The sequence below is a fragment of the Triticum dicoccoides genome, chromosome 1A, assembly GCF_002162155.2.
Source record: "Triticum dicoccoides isolate Atlit2015 ecotype Zavitan chromosome 1A, WEW_v2.0, whole genome shotgun sequence".
Lineage (NCBI taxonomy): Eukaryota > Viridiplantae > Streptophyta > Magnoliopsida > Poales > Poaceae > Triticum > Triticum dicoccoides.
The window spans coordinates 607,298,254-607,320,549 of NC_041380.1; positions in this window are offsets into that span (position 1 = coordinate 607,298,254).

The following is a 22,296-nucleotide window of genomic DNA, read 5'->3' on the forward strand; positions in this document are numbered from 1 at the left end:
TAAGCAGGATGACTTCATGGCTTGCGTGTGCGGAGTCCGGCCTCAGGCAACTACCCTTGGAGATGATACCAACATTGACAAGTATCAGCCGGGTTTTGATGCTGAAAATAAGAAGATGGCGACTCCCTCATACAAGGTGACGGATTTGATCCCGCCTGTAAGAGAAAATACATTTGCCCCGGAAGTTGACCCGGCAGGCCTGATCGACGATGAAGCAGAATTTTGTCGCCATGAATGGTTTTGACTGGTCAAAACCCAACTTCCAGCCAATAGAGGGCGGTGAACCGGCGAGGGAGGAATAACAACCATCTTCATTGGCTTATAAAAAGCCATGTATAGTTTAACTGTCAAAACACTGAATGCCTTGCTTATGCCATCGTGCATAAAACACTGTATGTGACTCCGTGTTTCCTGATGGCAATATATGCATTATATTTGATGATTGTTTCTGCAACACTTTAACTCTGTTCCCTATAGATACAAGAGAAAAGACTGGCTTGATGGCTTAGAACCGAACGGGTTAAAACACTCGGCTTATATCCAATATGTTTATCATAATAGAAAACAGAAAACAGATATAAATAAAGGACAAGGGCTAAAACTAACTCTTTAGTTAATGCAATAGACAATTATATATAAATAATAGCCATACTTGTACCTTTGATCCTTAGACCACCGGCTTGAGTAACCCAGGTAATGAAGCTGATAACTCAATCTTTCTGAGAAATCAATACCTTTGAATACTTTAATGATCGTCATACCTTGGTAGCCTTGTTGTCAAATAGACAAGCCGACAAAGAAGATCATGCTAATTATTTGCAACAAGAAACTCAAAGGCAAACAACAGTTAACAAGTATGATTTGACCTTATATTTAAAGGTTGGTGGCTTCTGATTCGAATACGATCAGTAAACCGGACCAAAGGGGTTAAGCTAATGTTCGAATACGACCATATAGCCCCCCGGTGGCTGTGGCGTTGCGCCGATCAAGAGGGTACCGACAACTATGTTCTCTTTGGTTCGAATACGGCCTATGTTTGAACAGGAAGCCCCCAAATGACCTTGAGAGGTTTTTAACGACCCTGATTCGAATACGATCCAAGTAAGACCCAAAAGGGGTTAAGCTATGATTCGGATACGATCAAGAAGCCCCCTAGTGAGTTTGGCCTTGAGCCGATCAAGAGGGTTACGACAGCTATGTTCTCTTTGGTTCGAATATGACCTATGTTTGAACAGGAAGCCCCCAAGTGACCATGATAATTGCAGCTAGATTCGAATACGATCATAAGCCGGACCAAAAAAGGTTAGACTTGATTCAAATATGATCAGCTCCTTAATAGTCATTTGAAAATAAGAAATAACAAAGATGCATAATCTTTGAAAAGAAAAGAGACCTATGGTCTTACTTTATTACTTATCATGGTATATACAATGTTAAAGTATGTACATGATGAGAGCCGATAGCTCAGGTGTAGTATGGCCGTAGTTGAGCAATGTTCCACGGCCGGAGGGTCTCCTCCCCCGACTTACGTGAATCTTTGTGTTCTCGAACGTCAATGAGGTAATACGACCCGTTGTTTAAGTTCTTGCTGACCACAAAGGGTCCTTCCCAAGGTGGGGATAGCTTGTGTGCATCTGACAGATCCTGGATGAGCCGGAGCACCAGGTCGCCTTCCTGAAAAGTCCTAGATTTGACCCGGCGGCTGTGATAACGGCGCAGGTCCTGTTGATAAATTGTTGTCCGAGCCGCTGCTAAGTCTCTTTCTTCATCCAACAAGTCAAGTGCATCATGTCTGGCTTGTTCATTATTAGCTTCAACATAAGCCGCCACACGGGGCGAGTCATGACGGATGTCACTAGGCAACACTGCTTCTGCTCCATACACCATGAACAAAGGTGTGTAGCTTGTAGACCTGTTAGGTGTGGTGTTGATACTCCACAACACCGAGGGTAATTCCTCTACCCAACAACCCGGCGTTCGCTGTAAGGGAACCATAAGCCGGGGTTTGAGACCTTTCAAAATTTCCTGATTGGCTCTCTCAGCTTGACCATTGGATTGAGGATGAGCTACAGAAGAAACATCAAGCCGGATATGCTCATGTTGACAAAACTCCTCCATAGCCCCTTGGGACAGATTAGTGCCATTGTCAGTGATAATGCTGTGTGGAAAACCAAAATGGACGATCACCTTTTTCATGAACTGAATCGCCGTGGCCGCGTCACACTTACTCACTGGCTCCGCCTCAACCCACTTAGTGAATTTATCAACTGCCACTAAGAGATGTGTCTTTTTATCCTTAGACCTTTTGGAAGGTCCCACCATGTCAAGCCCCCAGACCGCAAACGGCCAAGTGATTGGAATCATCCAGAGCTCTTGAGCCGGCACATGCGCTCGTCGTGCGAACTTTTGACATCCATCACATCTGCTGACCAGATCCTCTGCATCAGCGTGAGCCGTCAACCAGTAAAAACCGTGACGAAAAGCCTTGGCCACCAGAGATTTTTGACCCGACGTGATGACCACAATCGCCTTCATGGATCTCATGAAGTATTTCTTGACCTTCTTCGGGGGAAACACACCGCTGAAACGCTCCGGAGACGATGTGATGGTATAGTTCTTCATCCAAAATCGTCATTGACTTAGACCGCCGGGTTATCTGTCGAGCCAAGGTCTCATCTGCTGGCAACTCTCCCCGGCTCATGTAAGCCAAGAACGACACTGTCCAATCTGGGATGACATGAAGAGCCGCCACCAACTGCGCCTCCGGGTCAGGAACAACTAAATCTTCTTCTGTGGGCAACTTGACAGACGGGTTATGCAAAACATCCAAAAAGGTGTTAGGTGGTACCGGCTTACGCTGAGACCCCGACCGGCTTAAAGCATCAGCCACTTTGTTCTTTCGACGGTCAATGTGCTCCACCTGATAACCTTTAAAATGCCCCGCAACAGCATCAACCTCCCGGTGATAAGCCGCCATGAGAGGGTCCTTGGAATCCCACTTGCCTGATATCTATTGAACCACTAGATCTGAGTCGCCAAGACATCTGACCAGGCTCAAACTCATTTATTTTGCTACTCAAAGACCATGGAGCAAGGCTTCATACTCTGCTGCGTTGTTAGTGCAAGGAAACATCAACCGTAATACATAACAAAATTTGTCACCTCGCGGAGAGGTTAACACAACTCCAGCCCCCGAGCCTTCCAACTGTCTGGACCCATCAAAATGAATAGTCCAATATGTGTTGTCTGGTTTCTCTTCTGTCATCTGCATCTCTGTCCAGTCATTAATGAAGTCAACCAGTGCTTGAGATTTGATCGCGGTACGTGGCACATACTTAAACCCATGAGACCCAAGCTCAATCGCCCACTTGGCGACTCGCCCAGTGGCTTCTCTGTTTTGAATGATGTGTCCCAAAGGAGCAGAGCTAACCACGGTGATTGGATGTCCTTGAAAATAATGCTTAAACTTCCGGCTTGCCATGAACACCCCATATACGAGCTTCTGCCAATGTGGACATCGTTGCTTGGATTCAATTAGCACCTCACTGACGTAGTAAACCGGCCGTTGAACTGGATGCTCCTTGCCAGCCTCCTTGCGCTCCACCACAACAGCCACACTAACAACTTGTGAGTTGGCGGCCATGTATAACAGCAGTGGCTCTTTCTCAACTGGAGCAGCCAGGACCGGCGGCTCAGCAAGCTGTGTCTTCAGATCTTCAAAAGCAGAGTTCACAGCATAGCTCCAAACAAAATCATCTGTTTTCTTCATCATCTGATACAGAGGCATTGCCTTCTCCCCTAACCGGCTTATGAACTGGCTCAAAGCAGCAACACGGCCCGCCAGTCGTTGAACGTCATTGATGCATGTTGGTTTGGCCAGGGATGTAATTGCCTTGATTTTCTCTGGGTTAGCCTCAATACCTCGGTTAGACACTAAAAAACCCAAGAGCTTGCCGGCTAGGACTCCAAAAACACACTTGGTCAGGTTAAGCATCATTTTGTAGACCCGGAGATTATCGAAAGTCTCTTTCAGATCTGTGACCAATGTTTCCTCTTTCCTGGATTTTACCACTATATCATCCACATAATCATGAACATTATGCCCAATTTGATCGTGAAGACAATTCCTCACACACCGTTGGTAAGTCGCCTGGGCACTCTTAAGCCCAAAAGGCATAGACACATAGCAGAAAGCTCCAAAAGGAGTGATAAAAGCCGTCTTCTCCTGATCCTTGACTGCCATCTTGATCTGATGATAACCAGAATAAGCATCCAAGAAACTCAAATGTGCGCAACCCGCCGTAGCATCAATGATCTGATCAATATGGGGGAGGGCAAAAGGATTAGCCGGACAAGCCTTGTTCAGATCGGTGTAATCCACACACATACGCTAGGTGCCATTCTTTTTGAGTACAAGCACCGAGTTGGCTAACCACTCCGGGTGGAAGACTTCTACAATGAACTGAGCTGCCAAAAGTCGGGCCACCTCTTCTCCAATGGCCTTGCGCCTTTCTTCATTGAACCGTCGGAGAAACTGTCTGACGGGTTTAAACTTTGGATCAATATTGAGAGTGTGCTCAGCGAGTTCCCTCGGGACACCCGGGATGTCTGAAGGTTTCCATCCGAAGATGTCCTGGTTCTCATGGATGAACTCGATGAGCGCGCTTTCCTATTTTGGATCCAAGTTAGCACTGATGATGAACTGCTTGGATGAGTCGCCAGGCACAAAGTCAACCATCTTTGTGTCATCAGCTGATTTGAACTTCAACACCGGCTCATATGCTCTGTTATTGGTTTCTTTAGTGATGTCATGTCTGCCGGGTCAACATGCTCTTTCTAAAACTTTAACTCCTTTGTTGCACAGACATATTCAGCATAGGCAGCATCACCTTCTTCACACTCCAAAGCTATTTTTCGGCTCCCGTGTACTGTAATGGTGCCCTTATAACCCGACATCTTAACCTGCAAATACACATAACACGGCCGAGCCATGAATTTGGCATAAGCCGGCCGTCCAAACAGAGCATGATACAGGCTTTTGATCTTAACCACCTCAAAGGTTAATTTTTCTGCTCTGGAGTCATACTCATCCCCAAAGGCTACTTCTAGTTCAATCTTACCCACTGGGTATGCCGACTTGCCAGGAACCACACTGTGAAAAATAGTGTTGGATTGTTTAAGACTCTTATCAGTCAATTCCATCTGGCGGAACGTCTCGTAGTATAGGATGTTGATGTTGCTGCCTCCATCCATGAGTACCTTAGTGAATTTGTATCCACCAACTTGAGGTGCCACTACCAAAGCCAAGTGACCCGGATTATCGACCCGGAGTGGGTGATCCTCTCTGCTCCACACAATAGGCTGCTCTGACCAACGTAAGTAACGTGGAATCGCCGACTCCACGACATTGATGGCCCTCTTGTGAAGCTTCTGGTCTCTCTTACATAAGCTAGTGGTGAATACATGGTATTGCCCACTATTCAGCTGCTTCGGGTTGCTCTGATATCCAGACTGCTGCTACTGATTACCTTGGCCGGGTTGCGGATTATACCCTCCTTGGTTACCGGGATGGCCCTGATTGTGGAATCCTCCTCCACCTGAGCCGGCACCCGGGCCTTGGAAACCGCCTCCACCTGAGCCGCCACCTGGGCCGTGACCTCCACCAAATGTGTTTGAATTTTTAAACGCCTTCATGAGCATACAATCTTTCCACAGGTGGGTGGCTGGCTTCTCCCGGGTGCCGTGCTTTAGACAAGGCTCATTCAATAATTGCTCAATGGTGGGACCGGACCCGCCCGACCAAGGGGGCTGTCTGCCCTTGCGCCGTTGATTTTCACCCTGTGCATTGGTGTTAGCAACAAACTCATCATCCTTACATTTATTACCTCCTTGATTCGCCGGGTTATGCTGGTGACCCTTGCCGTTGCCATTCTTCTTTCCCTTCGTCGCCTTTTCTTCGTCAGACACCGGGTCCTTGGTAGTATCAGAATCATCATACTTGACGAGAGCCGCCATCAACATTCCCATGTCATTACAGTCACGCTTGAGCCGCCCCAGCTTCTGCTTCAGAGGTTCGAAACGACAATTTTTCTCCAACATTAAGACTGCTGAGCCGGCATCCATCTTATTAGATGAATGTATTATCTCCTTGACCCGGCGCACCCAATGGATTGTGGATTCACCATCCTCTTGCTTGCAATTAGTTAGGTCCATAATCGACATAGGATGCTTACACGTGTCTTTAAAGTTCTGGATGAACCGGACCTTCAACTCCGCCCATGAGCCGATAGAATTGGGTGGCAATCCCTTCAACAAAGTACGAGGTGTTCCATCTAACATCATAGTGAAATACTTGGCCATTGCTGCATCGTTGACCTCCAATAACTCCATAGCCATCTCATAACTCTCAATCCAAGCCCCGAGCTGTAAGTCAGCTGTGTAATTAGGCACCTTACGAGGCCCCTTAAAATCCTTTGGCAAACGCTCATTACGTATGGCCGGCACCAAGCAAGGAACGCCTCCAGTTCTTGAGGCCACTCCTGGCTCGACCGAGGTTGCTGGATAAGCCGGAAAAGTTTGATGAGCCGCCTGATCTGCTGCCATTTGAACTGCTCATTCCGCCTCTTGTCGAATCCTCTCCTGATCCGCCAAGTTAAGGGCTCCAGCCCGCACCGGCTCATGCCTGTATGGCCGGTTGTGGCATTGAGCATTGCTTGACATATCTGCGGATTCCATATGCCTATTGTAACTCGGGCTCTGGCTTGGGCGAGGAGTTGAATGGATCCTGTCTCGACTGTAGGAGTATGCATCCTGCCGCGCCAGAGCTATTTGAAGAAATTCTCTTACCCTCCGTGTTTCAACTGCCACCGATGAGTCACCTTCCATCGGAAGAGCCGCCAGACGAGCCGATGCTGCGATGAGGTTTTCCAAAGGGTTGGAGAAGTGACCCGGCGGCGTTGGGACGTAATGAGGCGGAGCGGTAATTATATGAGGTGGATCCATGACACGCGGCTGGACTAGTGCGTTGGGTGTTGTAATCCGGGGTGCCTCCGGCGGGTTACTTCCCTCGGCTCCGGGTGTGTGAAAAAGATTCCTAGGATCGAGCGTCAGAGGCAGACGTGATTGGGTTTTCTGATGCCTCCTCCTCATGACCTCGTTCGACGCGTTCAGATCCACCGAGAGCCGGAAGGTCTCCGCTTGAATCTATTGAGCACGAACGTCCAAAGCCGCCCGCTCTGCCGCCATCCCGACTTCCTCTGCGGCTAGATTTTCCTTAGCTTGCACCATCTCTTCATGTACGTGTGCCACCTCTGCGTCATGCTGGGCCTTATCCGCCGGCTCTACCACGGCAGTCAATAGAGTCGTCAGTTTATCCATGAGGTCCATCAAGATCTGAGCCGGAGGGCGCACGGGGTCTCCTGACCCGGCTGCAGCCGACCCGGTAGCTGTTGCCGCCGCTGCTGTAGAGTTCTGCCCGGGCTGTGTCCCTGCCATGAAGACTCCGGCCCAATTCGGCGGCTCAAGAGGGTCCAGAATACTGCTGCCATCGGAACAGCCCCCGAGCACGCCATCCTGCAGTTGGTACAAAGAGTCTGTCTCACCCATTGATGATGCAGTGTCAGAACAGACGGCCGTCTCACCGCCCTCCACCGATCCTTCAGAGTATTCACCGCCGTGGACACAACCTACGAAGGCATGCTTCACGGCAGATTGAACACGGGCGGTCCTCGCGCGCCGAGCCGTTTCGATGAGGTTGGTGTGGACGTCCGGCTCAGGACCTGACTCGCCGATCCGGCCGATGAAGACGTGAATTCCGCCGAAGGGGACCCGGTACCCGTACTCAATTGAGCCGGCCTCGGGGCCCCAACCTTCGTCGTTGATGTAGAGCTTGCCGCAACGACTCTTGGTCATCCGGCCCACAGCGTATCCTTTGAGCCCTTCGAAGCTGCCCTTCAAGAACTCAAATCCACCGTGCGCTGGACCCACGGTGGGCGCCAACTGCCGTGGAATTGTCACGGCAGATGTCCTAGAGCAAGGACTTAGTCGTAGGGCCATCGCACTAGGAAGGTTGAAGGGGTTAATCGGGACAAAGGACACGAGAGGGTTTTATACTAGTTCGGCCCCTTACGATGAAGGTAAAAGCCTACATCTAGTTGGGATTGGTATTGCTAGGGTTTCGATCACCAAGAGGCTCAACTCGCCGGCTTGGTTATCGATTTGTTGTTTCTTTCCCTAAGCCGCCACCGGGTCGTCCCCTTATATACATGGCTTGACGCCTGGTGGCCTATAGAGTCCCGGCCGGCTCATAATCGTGTCCGGCTCGGTGGCTTCCTTTACATGCCTTTCTTTACAAGTCTTTTCTTACATACGGCGGTTTACAATATCAGGCCTTAAGCCGCCTCCAGGCCCTTGGGCCTTCTATAAGGTTTAATAAACTATCGTCTTGAATGTTTATTGGGTTTCTTGCGTAACCCGCCATTGGGGCTGACCCGACCCCTCCTGGGCGGGTCATGACTGATAGTAATATCCCCAACACATAGTATAACTGATGAGGTGGAAGAGAGAGAAACCCAAAAAGGATCTTTCTTTCTCTTAGACAAGAGATGATTTGTTAGTAAGAATGGTTTCTACGGTGATTCTTAATATGTATTACCTTATTCGATGTTTTTAGTTTTATAGTTTTAATCCCTCCACAAATTTAGGTTTTCATAACATTAAATTAAATGTTAGATCCAACACTAAGAGCATCTACAACCGGACTTGCATATCCGGGCCCCTAAGCGTACTCGGACAGCGCCGGACGGCCCCTCATATGACATGCGAGGCATCCATACACCTCAAATTCAACCCTCAACTCCGTGCAATCCATGCACATGGATCATACAACACGAATTCATCACAATTTAACAGTTCAACAATCCAACAAATCAAAATAATAATAATCATAGTTCAATAATTAAAACATGCCAAAATGAAAATCAAGTCCAAGCGTGACGGATCACTCGTTGTAGGCCATCCGTGTGCCGTCTTCTCTGTTGCGACATCCCTTTCGCCTGCTTCGCCTCCATCCATGTCGCCTGCTGCTGGTATCAAGACCGGCGGATCTCAGGTAGGGGGTTCCAAACTGTGGATCTTGGATCAATGGGGAACAATGGACAAGGGACACGATATTTACACAGGTTCGGGCCCTCTCTAAGAGGTAAAACCCTACGTCCATCTTGATTATATTGCTTGTGTATATGTGGATTATAGAGTCGATCTACCACGAGATCAGATGAACTAAACCCTAGGCTAGTAGGATGATGGTTGTTGTTCTAGCCTCTACGGACTAAACCCTCTGGTTTATATAGACACCAGGGATATTAGGGTTACACAGAGTCGGTTACAACAAAGGAATTAGTATGCCGAATCTTCTATCTTGACTTGGAGCACACACCAAGGCACCAAAGGTCTCCTATCCGCATACAATGCCGCCCCGTAGTCCGGCCCTCCAACACCTATAGCGCCGCCCAGCTGTCCGGCCCATGAGAGATAGGCCGGCAGCCCGTGGACCCCCTAGTCCAGGACTCCCTCACCTGCTCCACTGATGACATCGCCGCTCTCGCCATCTTGTACTCTCTTCATTCGATCTCCTTCTCCTCGACAAGCCATATCTTTGCTTTCCCATCCTAGAGGCCTGCGTCCGCCAACATTATCCTCGAATCCCCTCTGTCTCGAGCAAGTTGCAAACTCTCCTTCTCAATCTCTATTTATTTGATAGTCTAGGCCTTCTTGATCTCCCATTTGAGACACGTCTCTTTCTTCTCCAACTCTATCTTCTCCATCTCAATTGCCAACTTGTCGCTCTCACTTACAAACTTCTTGTTTACCCTCCCCCGGTCCCAATCCATGCTTTCTTTCTGCACGACGGCTCGGGTGTGGGAAATGGTGGACAGAAGCGGAAGGAGGGCGGTGGGTTTGGTGGACTTGTTCATTTTGGTGTGATTTGCAGTGTGTCTGGATAGTCCTGTCCGACGTGGCGGATGCATCCGAGCCTCCTCATACCCGCCCCAGATTGGGGCTAGATATGAGGGGTGCCGGTCAGCCCGGGCGTATAGGACCGGTATGAGGCATCCGTTTGGGTTTGGTTTTCTTGACCGGTCAGTGATCGGGCAGTCCGCCCAGGTGTATATGGGGGTTTGTGGTACCCGACTATAGATGCTATAAGAGGTAGTAACATTTATTGCCTAGGGTATGCCATTCTGAGAAAATAGGAGTACAATGAAATTTTCACTTGTGGGGTTGGTAAAATCCCTTTGCATTCTAGGGAATGCTTGTGGATTCACTAAGGCTGGTTGTAATGGGTAGTATCATAAGTTAGTATCATGCTTATGATACTAGTGTATAATACTACCTTTCTAATGCATAGTATCATGTATTAGTATTATAGATGTCTTTATTTATTGCCATGCATGACGCATAGTAGTTTAGCATTTATTATGATACGGTATCATAATATGATACTCAACCATCTCTTTCTTCATTTAATTCTATGCCACCTCATCAAAACTGCCTAGTCGGCATGCATGATACTAGCTATAATACTTTCATTACGACCAGCCTAATGCTAAGAAGCGAATCATTACTGCATATGATTCCATAGGAGAGAGGATTAAAAAAAAGATGAAAGGATGAAAATGTCAAATTCTCTTTATTGGAGATATAGATATACTGATAAATGCCTCCTTGGGCAGTGTGCCATTCTGCTACCTCGGGAGTATGCCAATCATGTGGATGCTCTAAAACGTAATTATCACTTGATGAACTAGCCTACACTTTGTTTATCAATGGATAGTGGCGGAATTGATTTGAAATAATGAAATATTGTCTGTTGTGCAAGTGCTTCTGGAACTTGGATGTTACTTTTTGTTACTTTTGTGTTGAAGCTTAACACTTAATATTAGGCCCCTCAGGGCGAAAATTGGTCATTATTTACGCCAAATTTATCTTATTCAGATTTTGATCATTGTGTACGCCTAAATTAGGCCCCCTCAACTCTCTCAAACGCTCACTTAGCCTCCTCTTAATTTGTGTCGAAGAGTTGCGATGTTGCCTTGGGTTTGGAGAGGTGTGCCGGTTCATGTGTACGTCTTTTTTTTTTGTATAGTGAAATCTAAAGCTAGCTACTAAATTGCATCGTACAGCAAGCATGCGTTGACATGTAAGTATATGCTAGCACATATGCCCGTGCGTTATAATGGGGAAAAAATAACATGTATTTAAAGTTAATGAGAATTATATGTGCAAACAAAACCCCGTGTGCACGTGGAAAAGGAACATTTAGCTTCTCGAATTCGCCGTGTGTGAAATAATCAATCCGCTATTCTTCCATTCATTGATGAAGGGCATTTAAGAGTATTGTTACGTCATCGTACGCCAGAGAAGGTCCATGGATTATTCAATCTACTTTTCTATTCAATCGAGGAGATTTTCAGGTATGAAATTTTTGAATATTGTAAAAAACATGAACCATTTCTTAAATACTAAATAGGTTTTTAAAATTATGTACACTTTCAGAAAAGCACGAACAAAATTTGAAACAAGAACATCTTTTAAAACTCACGAACATTTTTTGAAAACACCAATTTTTTTAAATAAAAACATGGACAATATTTGAATTTGTGAACATTTTTTTTAAACGAGAACATGTGTTCAAAATTCATATTTTTTTTAGAAAATGTTTATCTTTTATACACAAATGTTATTTTGAATTGTGAAAATTTCAATAAACCAAGAATATTTTTCAGAATTTTTGAAATGCCATTTTCTTTTTAGAAATCTCAAACAATTTTGAAAAGCAATATTTTTTTAAAAAAATGGGAAGCTTTTTTCAAGTTCCGAATATTTTTTAAAATAGGAACAAAATTTTCAAATTCAGAAAAAAATTCCAAAAATTTATTATTTTATTTTTAAATTCTAAAATTTTGGAGAATTTTGAATTTATGAAATAAATTCTGTAAGAAAAATAAACTTGGAAAGGAAAAAAGGAGATAGGGAAAGGAGAATAAAATAAAAGTAAAATAAAGAAACAGAGAAAAATGGGCAAACCCATTATTGGTTGTCCTGTGTGAAGATCCGATTATTTGCCACCCTGTGCAGAAAATAGAATTTTTCCAGCTGCGTGGGCAGAAAAATTAGTGAGCTGATTTCGCTGGGCCACAACACACGGCCCACGTACGAAATTCTGGAATAATCTTTTTTTACTAGCAGACGAACACATAAGAATTTAGTACCATCTTGGATAAATTTTTTTTATGATAAATGGATAAGAAAATTGATGAAACACCCCTTGCTTTATTAGTAAAAAAAGTAGTTATAGGTATAGGTATAGAGGTATAGACTCTTGACACATTATTTTGTTCTTTGACTTTTTACACACGCCATCGTGCTCTAAAAGTGGAGCATAACATTTTTCGAAAAGAAAAAAAAAATCTTCGACTTATGTAGATACACACAACCATATGTAAATGGATCCTCAAACCGCCCGCATACGTCCGGGCCATGTTGTTCGGACCGCGAACGCCATCCAACGTCGGACTGTATCAGTCCACGGTGCGGTCCGGACGTACTTTCTCTTACAAACGAAAGACAAACACGGAGAGCTTTGTGGGAGTCCGGACAACACACATGTAGAACTCCGACACCCCCGACCCACCCAAAACCCTTCCCGGACCCCGCGCCTCCATCCTCCCAATTTTCTCTCCTTCCTTCTTTCTCTCTTGCCTTCGCCGCTGCTCCATTACCCCGGCCGTCATGCCACACCCTTGACTGAACTGTACGTCTTCGTCACCTCCGGCGTTCCAGGCGGGCTCCACCCCACTTCTCCTCCTTCGCCGTTCAACCCCTATCCGTAGACCGCCCCGCCAGGTACCGCTACTACTATACTCACCATGCCCGGTAACCTTTCGATGACTTTAAGAACATGGGTGATCCTATCGAACTCCCAGATCAGAATCCGACCACCTTTGAAGAGTTTATTCAAATGCATCAATAAATTCAGCATCGACTAACTCACGAGCAACTGAAGGTAGATCTGGTTGACCATCAGTGGACGGTAAAAGTGGACAACAATGTTGGAATGTAGAATTTCCATGTTTTAAAATTTAAACCAGTGCTGCATGTAGTTATTTGAACGTCTGTACGCTATGTACGCGGCTATTTGAATGTCTGAACTATGTGTGTGCGACTATTTAAACGTATGCACTATAAAAAAACAGACTAGATGTATGCGGATATTGTTGGATGACAACCTCCCGTATTCGTACCCTAAATAGAGCATGTAATGTTGCCACACAAAGAAAAAAAAGTAGAGCATGTAATGTGCGTGCATCTCCTCCACAAAAAGGAGGAAAGTTCAACCCGGTTTCGATCGGCTCTCCCGTCCCGTGAGCGTGCAAAAATGCATACGGAAAGATGATATATAACCAGCCGCCACGAGAAAAGAGAAGATCCAAATTAATCAATTTGCAGTTGATCGTCACGAGAAAGGGAGCACGTACGTACAGTATATACCCAGCCAGCCCGTGGTGCAAATTAATTAAGCACGAGCAAAGCAACTCCGAGCAACAACCCCGATGGCACGTGTATACCCAACCACGGGACTTTATTTTTCTCACAGAAGGGCACCGGACACTAAGATCCACTCCTGCACTGCAAAAGGGTTAAAAATTTCACATATTTTAGTGGGGTTCGAAATACTTTTATCCCCGAAATTTTGATCCTGATTCATACTGATTTGAAAATAAATTTACATTATGCTAAAATTCATTAAAATTAAGTGAAATTTGAAATCGCAACATCCGAAATATCGCATATTTCAGTGAGCTCCGGAATTATTTTGTTTATGAAATTAAAAACCTTGCTGCAAATCACCTACATATAGGCCTTTGGGAGCCGGCGGTCTTGTACCTTTGGAACCCCGAACGAGAAGCCGGTGCATGTGCAGCGAAGAATCTGTCCAAGGTCATCGCCTGAAACAACCACCACCGCCATGCTCTGTAACACTCATCAACAGCTTCGGAAGTGCTCCAACGAGAGAACAAAAACCATATATGTTGCCGCTGCCGCACCGTCGGTAGAACCAATGCACGCAAAAATAATCATGCCAAAGGAACAGGAGAAAATTCCTTATTTGACACTATCTTAAAATCTACTTCCTTATTTGACACTGAAAAAGTTTTTCTTCTTTATTTGACACAAGTTCTAAATTTTATTTCCTATATGACATTTTTCGTCCATTTTAAGCGTAAATGACACCTGAAAAGACTATTTTGCCCTTCATGTGGTATGTGTGTGGGGGACAATAGCGCACACACGCAGCATCAGTGCGAAAGCAGAAGCACACATGCATCAACACATACACATGCACCAACACACACGCACGCACACCCACACGCACGCGCGCGTGCACACACACACATACACGCACACACACACGCAGCAACACACACGCACGCAGCACACACCCACATACACACACACGCAGCAGCACACACGCAGGTAACACATAGGCACGCAACAACACACACGCGCACGTACACACGCAGTAGCAAACACACACGCAGCAGCACACATGCACACACACATGCAGCAGCAGCACACATGTGCGCCTGCACCCACACACGCAACAGCACACGCACGCGCGCACACATACCACATGAGGGGCAAAATCGTCTTTTCAGGTGTCATTTAGACTCAAAATGAACGGAAGTGTCGTATAGGGAATAAAATTTAGGACTAGTGTCAAATAGGAAAGAAAAACTTTTCCAGTGTCAAATAAGGAATCAGATTTTAAGACAGTGTCAAATAAGAAATTTTCTCAAGGAACAGCACAAGACAACCCCACAAACCTATCGACCCGACCATTCACTTGGTACTAGGGAGATTTTAGTTGAGCCACCGACGCCGTCAGAGGAGACATAAAGCTCCCTTCTCCCCCTCCCCCTCCTCTTGACGGCACCAGAGGTGAGGAAGCCCCGGATTTAGAGCTGGTCATGTCGCACGCGAGAGACAGTGTCGATGTCAAAAAAGGCTTTCACCCCGCTTTAGAGTTAAAGCAACAACCAACATTTCTTGATGAAGGGTGGATTTTATTATCTCAAAATAAAGCATCAAGATATTACAAATATAATGAGCACACACCCGGCCTCTGCATATTTAGGATGCACACAGCCAACACCAACGCACACACGCAAAAACATGCCGACAAATAGCAAAGTCAAACACATGAGTGACATTGACGGTGGTGCTTCTCGAGCACTAGTCTCGAGTTCCGGGGCGAAAGCCTAGGTCTGACCCAGTTGGTTATACCTGGTAATGGCGATGCTGTTACATCGTTACCTTCTTGAAGGCATTGCTCGGGTATGCTCGGTCTAATTCTTCAGGGTGAAAACCTAGATTCTGGCCTTGAGTGGTTGAATCCGGTGGCGATGAAGCTTGAGCTCGTTCCTTCCTGAAGGCGTTGCTGTTGAAGAATCTCGTCATTCCTGTGATGTCATGAGATGAATGGTGCGGATATAGTCATTGATGTAGTTTGCTTATGGCGGATCTGATCGCTTTGTTTGTTTTTTCCTCGCCTACGTATAGCAACAACCAACATACAAGCCAATGCAAACCACACAAACCATAACACACACACACACACACAAGGCAAGATACGTAGGTGCCAAAGACCAACAACTACAATACCCCAAACGACTCAAAGAACTACATAATGACACTAAGCATTGCTACTGAGCCGCCAGAGCTTTTCCCGGCGGAACTCCGAAGAGGTGAAGTTGAAATTCAATGAACCGTGAACTCTAGGACAATGCCTTTAGGAAGGACATGACACCGGAGCGCCACCACCTCCCGATCCAAGGATCAAGGTTTTCACCAGGAGCATGGCGAAGGACTAGGAGCAACCACAACAGAGACTTCAAGAAGGTGACAACGTCCACGAGCACTTCCTGGACAAAGCCAGACATGGTTTTCATCTCCGCAAGTATATTCCGCCTATGCCCAGGGTGCGCCGAGTCACACAGACGACAGTCGCACAATGTTGCATAACGTGAAAATGTCAACCACCACACCGCCAATGCAGCCATGGCAGCTAGTCGCCTGTACCTGAGCCGCGTGCTCAGCCCATGAGCGCCACAACTCCCACCACACGGGACGCTGCCCAGGAAAAAGGACACCTAGAGTCCATCCATGGCTGCGAGCGATGAACTGACCGACAAAGCCACCGGTGACTAGTTTGACTAGATCGATCAAGGATCCACTAGATCTAGGAAGAGGTGAAACTACGGGAGTGGACCATGTCCATGACAGACACCCTTGCCTATGACGGGTGGCCTGACTACATCGGCACACCCATCTGTCTCACCACCTCACCAACACCACCCTTGTGACACCCAACCGGAGCTCCCTGGCTAGATCCGCATCTGGCACACCCTAGCCAAAGGTCCAACAACGTGAGGTGCCGGACCAGCCACCACCTGCAGCCGTGAAAGAACAACATGGACATCTACACGAGCCGCTTGCTAACAGTCAAACACCGCACACCAAAATTAACCAAAACTACTTTCATTGTCTTATTTTTACAACTTCAATCATGCATGTGTTCTCTCTCTCTACAAAGAGCATCTACAGTCGGGTAGTCCAAACCTGCCTCAAACACCCAAGCGGGCGGCCCAATCAGTGACCGGTAAAAAAACAACCCAGAAAGTCTCTAGCAGTTTCCTCATCCATAATATAACCCTCAGGTACAATAGGCAATTCATATCTACGGGGAGAATCATAATCTTCAGTTTCAATAATATCATCAGTTTCAGTAATTTCATTCTTTCTAACCCTAGCAAGTTGTTCATCAAGAAATTCACCTAATGGTACAGTATTATCAAGCAAAGGAGTAGCATCATCATAAGCATCATGCATAGCAGAAGTGGCATCATCAATAACATGCGACATATCGGAATCAATAGCAGGTGTAGGTGTTGCAAGCTTACTTAAAACAGAAGGTGAATCAAGTGCAGAGCTAGATGACAGTTCCTTACCTCCCCTCGTAGTAGAGGGTAAAATCTTGGTTCTTGTATCTTTTAAATTCCACATAGTGATCAACAAATATAAATCTCAAGTGACTCAAAGAATAGAGCTATGATCCCTGGCAACGATGCCAGAAAAAGATCTTGATAACCCACAAGTATAGGGGATTGCAACAGTTTTCGAGGGTAGAGTATTCAAACCAAATTTATTGATTCAACACAAGGGGAGCCAAAGAATATTCTCAAGTATTAGCAGATGAGTTGTCAATTCAACCACACATGAAAGACTTCATATCTGCAGCCAATGTTCAAGATATCTTCCGATATTCCGATAAATCAGCCGATTTATCGCTTACCCTTGTCTGACTGATAAGATAAATCGCCCAATAAATCACCCGATATGGCAATAAATTGGTCGATAGGTTCATGGGCGGAACCCACAAGTTGATTACCAAAACATACATCAAGTGAATCAATAGAATAACCCATTGTCACCACGGTTATCCCACGCAAGACATACATCAAGTGTTCTCAAATCCTTAAAGACTCAATCCGATAAGATAACTTCAAAGGGAAAACTCAATCCATTACAAGAGAGTAGAGGGGGAGAAACATCATAAGATCCAACTAAAATAGCAAAGCTCGCGATACATCAAGATCGTGTCACCTCAATAACACGAGAGAGAGAGATCAAACACATATCTACTGGTAAGTACCCTCAGCTCCGAGGGAGAACTACTCCCTCCTCGTCATGGAGAGCACCAGGATGATGAAGATGGCCACCGGAGAAGGATTCCCCCTCCAGCAGGGTGCCGGAACGGGTCTAGATTGGCTTTCGGTGGCTACGGAGGCTTCTGGCGGCGGAACTCCCGATCTATTGTGCTCCCTGATTGTTTTTGGGTATATGGGTATATATAGGAGGAAGAAATACGTCAGGGGAGCCATGAGGGGCCCACGAGGGTGGAGGGCGCGCCCAGGGGGGGTGGGCGCGCCCCCCTACCTCGTGGCTTCCTTGAAGCTTCCTTGACGTGGACTCCATGTCTCCCGGGTTGCTTTCCTTCCAAAAATAAGTTCCGTGAAGTTTCAGGTCAATTGGACTCCGTTTGATTTTCCTTTTCTGCGATACTCTAAAACAAGGAAAAAAACAGAAACTGGCACTGGGCCCTAGGTTAATAGGTTAGTCCCAAAAATCATATAAAATAGCATATAAATGCATATAAAGCATCCAAGGTTGATAATATAATAGCATGGAACAATCAAAAATTATAGATACGTTGGAGACGTATCCGAAATATCCCCTAGAGGCAATAATGAAGTTGTTATTTATATTTCCTTATATCATGATAAATGTTTATTATTCATGCTAGAATTGTATTAACCAGAAACTTAGTACACGTGTGAATACATAGACAAACAGAGTGTCCCTAGTATGCCTCTACTTGACTAGCTCGTTAATCGAAGATGGTTAAGTTTCCTGACCATAGACATGTGTTGTCATTTGATGAACGGGGTCACATCATTAGAGAATGATGTGATGGACAAGACCCATCCGTTAGCTTAGCATAATGATCATTTAGTTTTATTGCTATTGCTTTCTTCATGACTTATACATGTTCCTCTGACTATGAGATTATGCAACTCCTGAATACCGGAGGAACACCTTGTGTGCTATCAAATGTCACAACGTAACTGGGTGATTATAAAAATGCTCTACAGGTGTCTCTGATGGTGTTTGTTGAGTTGGCATAGATCGAGATTAGGATTTGTCACTCCGTGTATTGGAGAGGTATCTCTGGGCCCTCTCGGTAATGCACATCACTAAGCCTTGTAAGCAATATGACTAATGAGTTAGTTACGGGATGATGCATTACGGAACAAGTAAAGAGACTTGCCGGTAACGAGATTGAACTAGGTATGATGATACCGACGATTGAATCTCGGGCAAGTAACATACCGATGACAAAGGGAACAATGTATGTTGTTATGCGGTTTGACTGATAAAGATCTTCGAAGAATATGTAGGATCCAATATGAGCATACAGGTTCCACTATTGGTTATTGACCGGAGATGTGTCTCTGTCATGTCTACATAGTTATCGAACCCGTAGGGTCCGCACGCTTAACGTTCGATGCCGATTTGTATTATGAGTTATGTGATTTGATGACCTAAGTTTGTTCGGAGTCCCGAATGAGATTACAGACATGACGAGGAGTCTCGAAATGGGCGAGACATTAAAATTGATATATTGGACGATGTTACTCGGACACCGGATGAGTTCCGGGAGGTACCGGGTAACTATCAGAGTGCTGGAGGGTTATCGGAACCCCCCCGGGGGAACTAATGGGCCTTCATGGGCCTTATTGGGCTGGCCGTGCCCCCCCCCCTTGGCAGTCCGAATTGGACTAGGGGAAGGGGGCGACACCCCCCTTTCCTTCCCTTCCCCCTCTTCCTTCCTCTTTCCCCCTTCCACCAAGTGGAATCCTACTAGGAGTTGGAGTCCTAGTAGGACTCCTCTCCTTGGCGCGCCCTACAGGGGCCGGCCGGCCTCCCCCTCTCCTCCTTTATATACGGGGGCAGGGGGCACCCTAGAAGACACAAGATCAATTGTCTTAGCTGTGTGCGGTGCCCCCATCCATAGTTTACCACCTCGGTCGTATCGTTGTAGTGCTTAGGAAAAGCCATGCGTCGGTAACTTCATCATCACCGTCGCCATGCCATTGTGCTGGCGGAACTCTCCCTCGTCCTAAACTGGATCAGGAGCTCGAGGGACGTCATCGAGCTGAACGTGTGCTGAACATGGAGGTGCCGTACGTTCGGTGCTAGGATCGGTTGAATCGCAAAGACGTTCGACTACATCAACCGCGTTACTAAATGCTTCCGCTTTAGGTCTACAAGGGTACGTGTACACACTCTCCCCTCTCATTTCTATTCATCACCTAGATAAATCTTGCATGATCGTAGGAAAATTATTGAAATACTGCGTTCCCCAACAGTGGCATCCGAGCCAGGTCTATGCGTAGATGTTATATGCACGAGTAGAACACAATGAGTTGTGGGCGATAATAGTCATACTACTTACCAGCAACATCTTACTTTGATTCGGTGATATTGTTGGATGAAGCGGCCCGGACCGACATTACATGACCGCGTCCATGGGACTGGTTCTACCGACATGCTTTGCACACAGGTGGCTGGTGGGTGTCTGTTTCTCCAACTTTAGTTGAATCGAGTTTGACTACGCCCGGTCCGTGTTGAAGGTTAAAACATCACACTTGACGAAAAATCGTTGTGGTTTTGATGCGTAGGTAAGAATTGTTCTTGCTAGAAGCCCGTAGCAACCACGCAAAACTTGCAACAACAAAGTAGAGGACGTCTAACTTGTTTTTGCAGGGCATGTTGTGATGTGATATGGTCAAGACATGATGAGATATAAATAGTTGTATGAGATGATCATGTTTTGTAAAAGTTATCGACAACTGGTAGGAGCCTTATGGTTGTCACTTTATTGTATGAAATGCAATCTCCATGTAATTGCTTTACTTTATCACTAAGCGGTAGTGATAGTCGTAGAAGCAATAGTTGGCAAGACGACAACGATGCTATGATGGAGATCAAGGTGTCAAGCCGGTGACGATGGTGATCATGACGATGCTTTGGAGATGGAGATCAAAGGCACAAGATGATAATGGCCATATCATATCACTTATTTTGATTGCATGTGATGTTTATCCTTCATGCATCTTATTTTGCTTAGTACGGAGGTAGCATTATAAGATGACCCCTCACTAAATTTCAAGGTATAAGTGTTCTCTCTGAGTATGCACCGTTGCTACAGTTCGTCGTGCCGAGACACCACGTGATGATCGGGTGTGATAAGCTCTACATTCACATACAACGGGTGCAAGCTAGTTTTGCACGTGCAGAATACTCGGGTTAAACTTGACGAGCCTAGCATGTGCAGATATGGCCTCGGAACACTGAGACCTAAAGGTCGAACGTGAATCATATAGTAGATATGATCAACATAGTGATGTTCACCATTGAAAACTACTCCATCTCACGTGATGATCGGACATGGTTTAGTTGATATGGATCACGTGATCATTTAGAAGACTAGAGGGATGTCTATCTAAGTGTGAGTTCTTAAGTAATATGATTAATTGAACATTAATTAACTTAGTACCTGATAGTATTTGCATGTCTATGTTGTTGAAGATCAATGGCCCGTGCTACCATTCCCTTGAATTTTAATGTGTTCCTAGAGAAAGCTAAGTTGAAATATGATGGTTGCAACTACACAGACTGGGTCCATAACTTGAGGATTATTCTCATTGCTGCACAGAAGAATTACGTCCTAGAAGCACCGCTAGGTGCAAGACCCGCTGCAGGAGCAACTCCGGACGTTGTGAACGTCTGGCAGCAAAGCTGATGACTACTCGACAGTTCAGTGTGCCATACTTTACGGCTTAGAATCGGTACTTCAAAGACGTTTTGAACGTCATGGAGCATATGAGATGTTCCAGGAGTTGAAGTTAATATTTCAAGAAAATACCTAAATTGAGAGATATGAAGTCTCCAATAAATTCTATAGCTGCAAAATGGAGGAGAATAGTTCTGTCAGTGAACACATAGTCAGAATGTCTGGGTACCACAACCACTTGACTCAACTGGGAGTTAATCTTCCGGATGATAATGTCATTGACAGAGTTCTTCAATCACTGCCACCAAGCTACAAAAGCTTTGTGATGAACTATAATATGCAAGGGATGGATAAGACAATTCCTGAGCTCTTCGCGATGCTAAATGCTGCGGAGGTAGAAATCAAGAAGGAGCATCAAGTGTTGATGGTTAACAAGAGCACAAGTTTCAAGAAAAAGGGCAAAGGAAAGAAGGGGAACTTCAAGAAGAACGGCAAGCAAGTTGCTTCTCAAGTGAAGAAACCCAAGTCTGGACCTAAGCCTGAAACTGAGTGCTTCTACTGCAAAGGGACTGGTCACTGGAAGCGGAACTGCCCCAAGTATTTGGAGGATAAGAAGGATGGCAAAGTGAAAGGTATATTTGATATACGTGTTATTGATGTGTATCTTACTAATGCTCGTAGTAGCGCCTGGGTATTTGATACTGTTTCTGTTGCTCACATTTGCAACTCGAAACAGGGGCTACGGATTAAACGAAGATTGGCTAAGGACGAGGTGACGATGCGCGTGGGAAATGGTTCCAAAGTCGATGTGATCG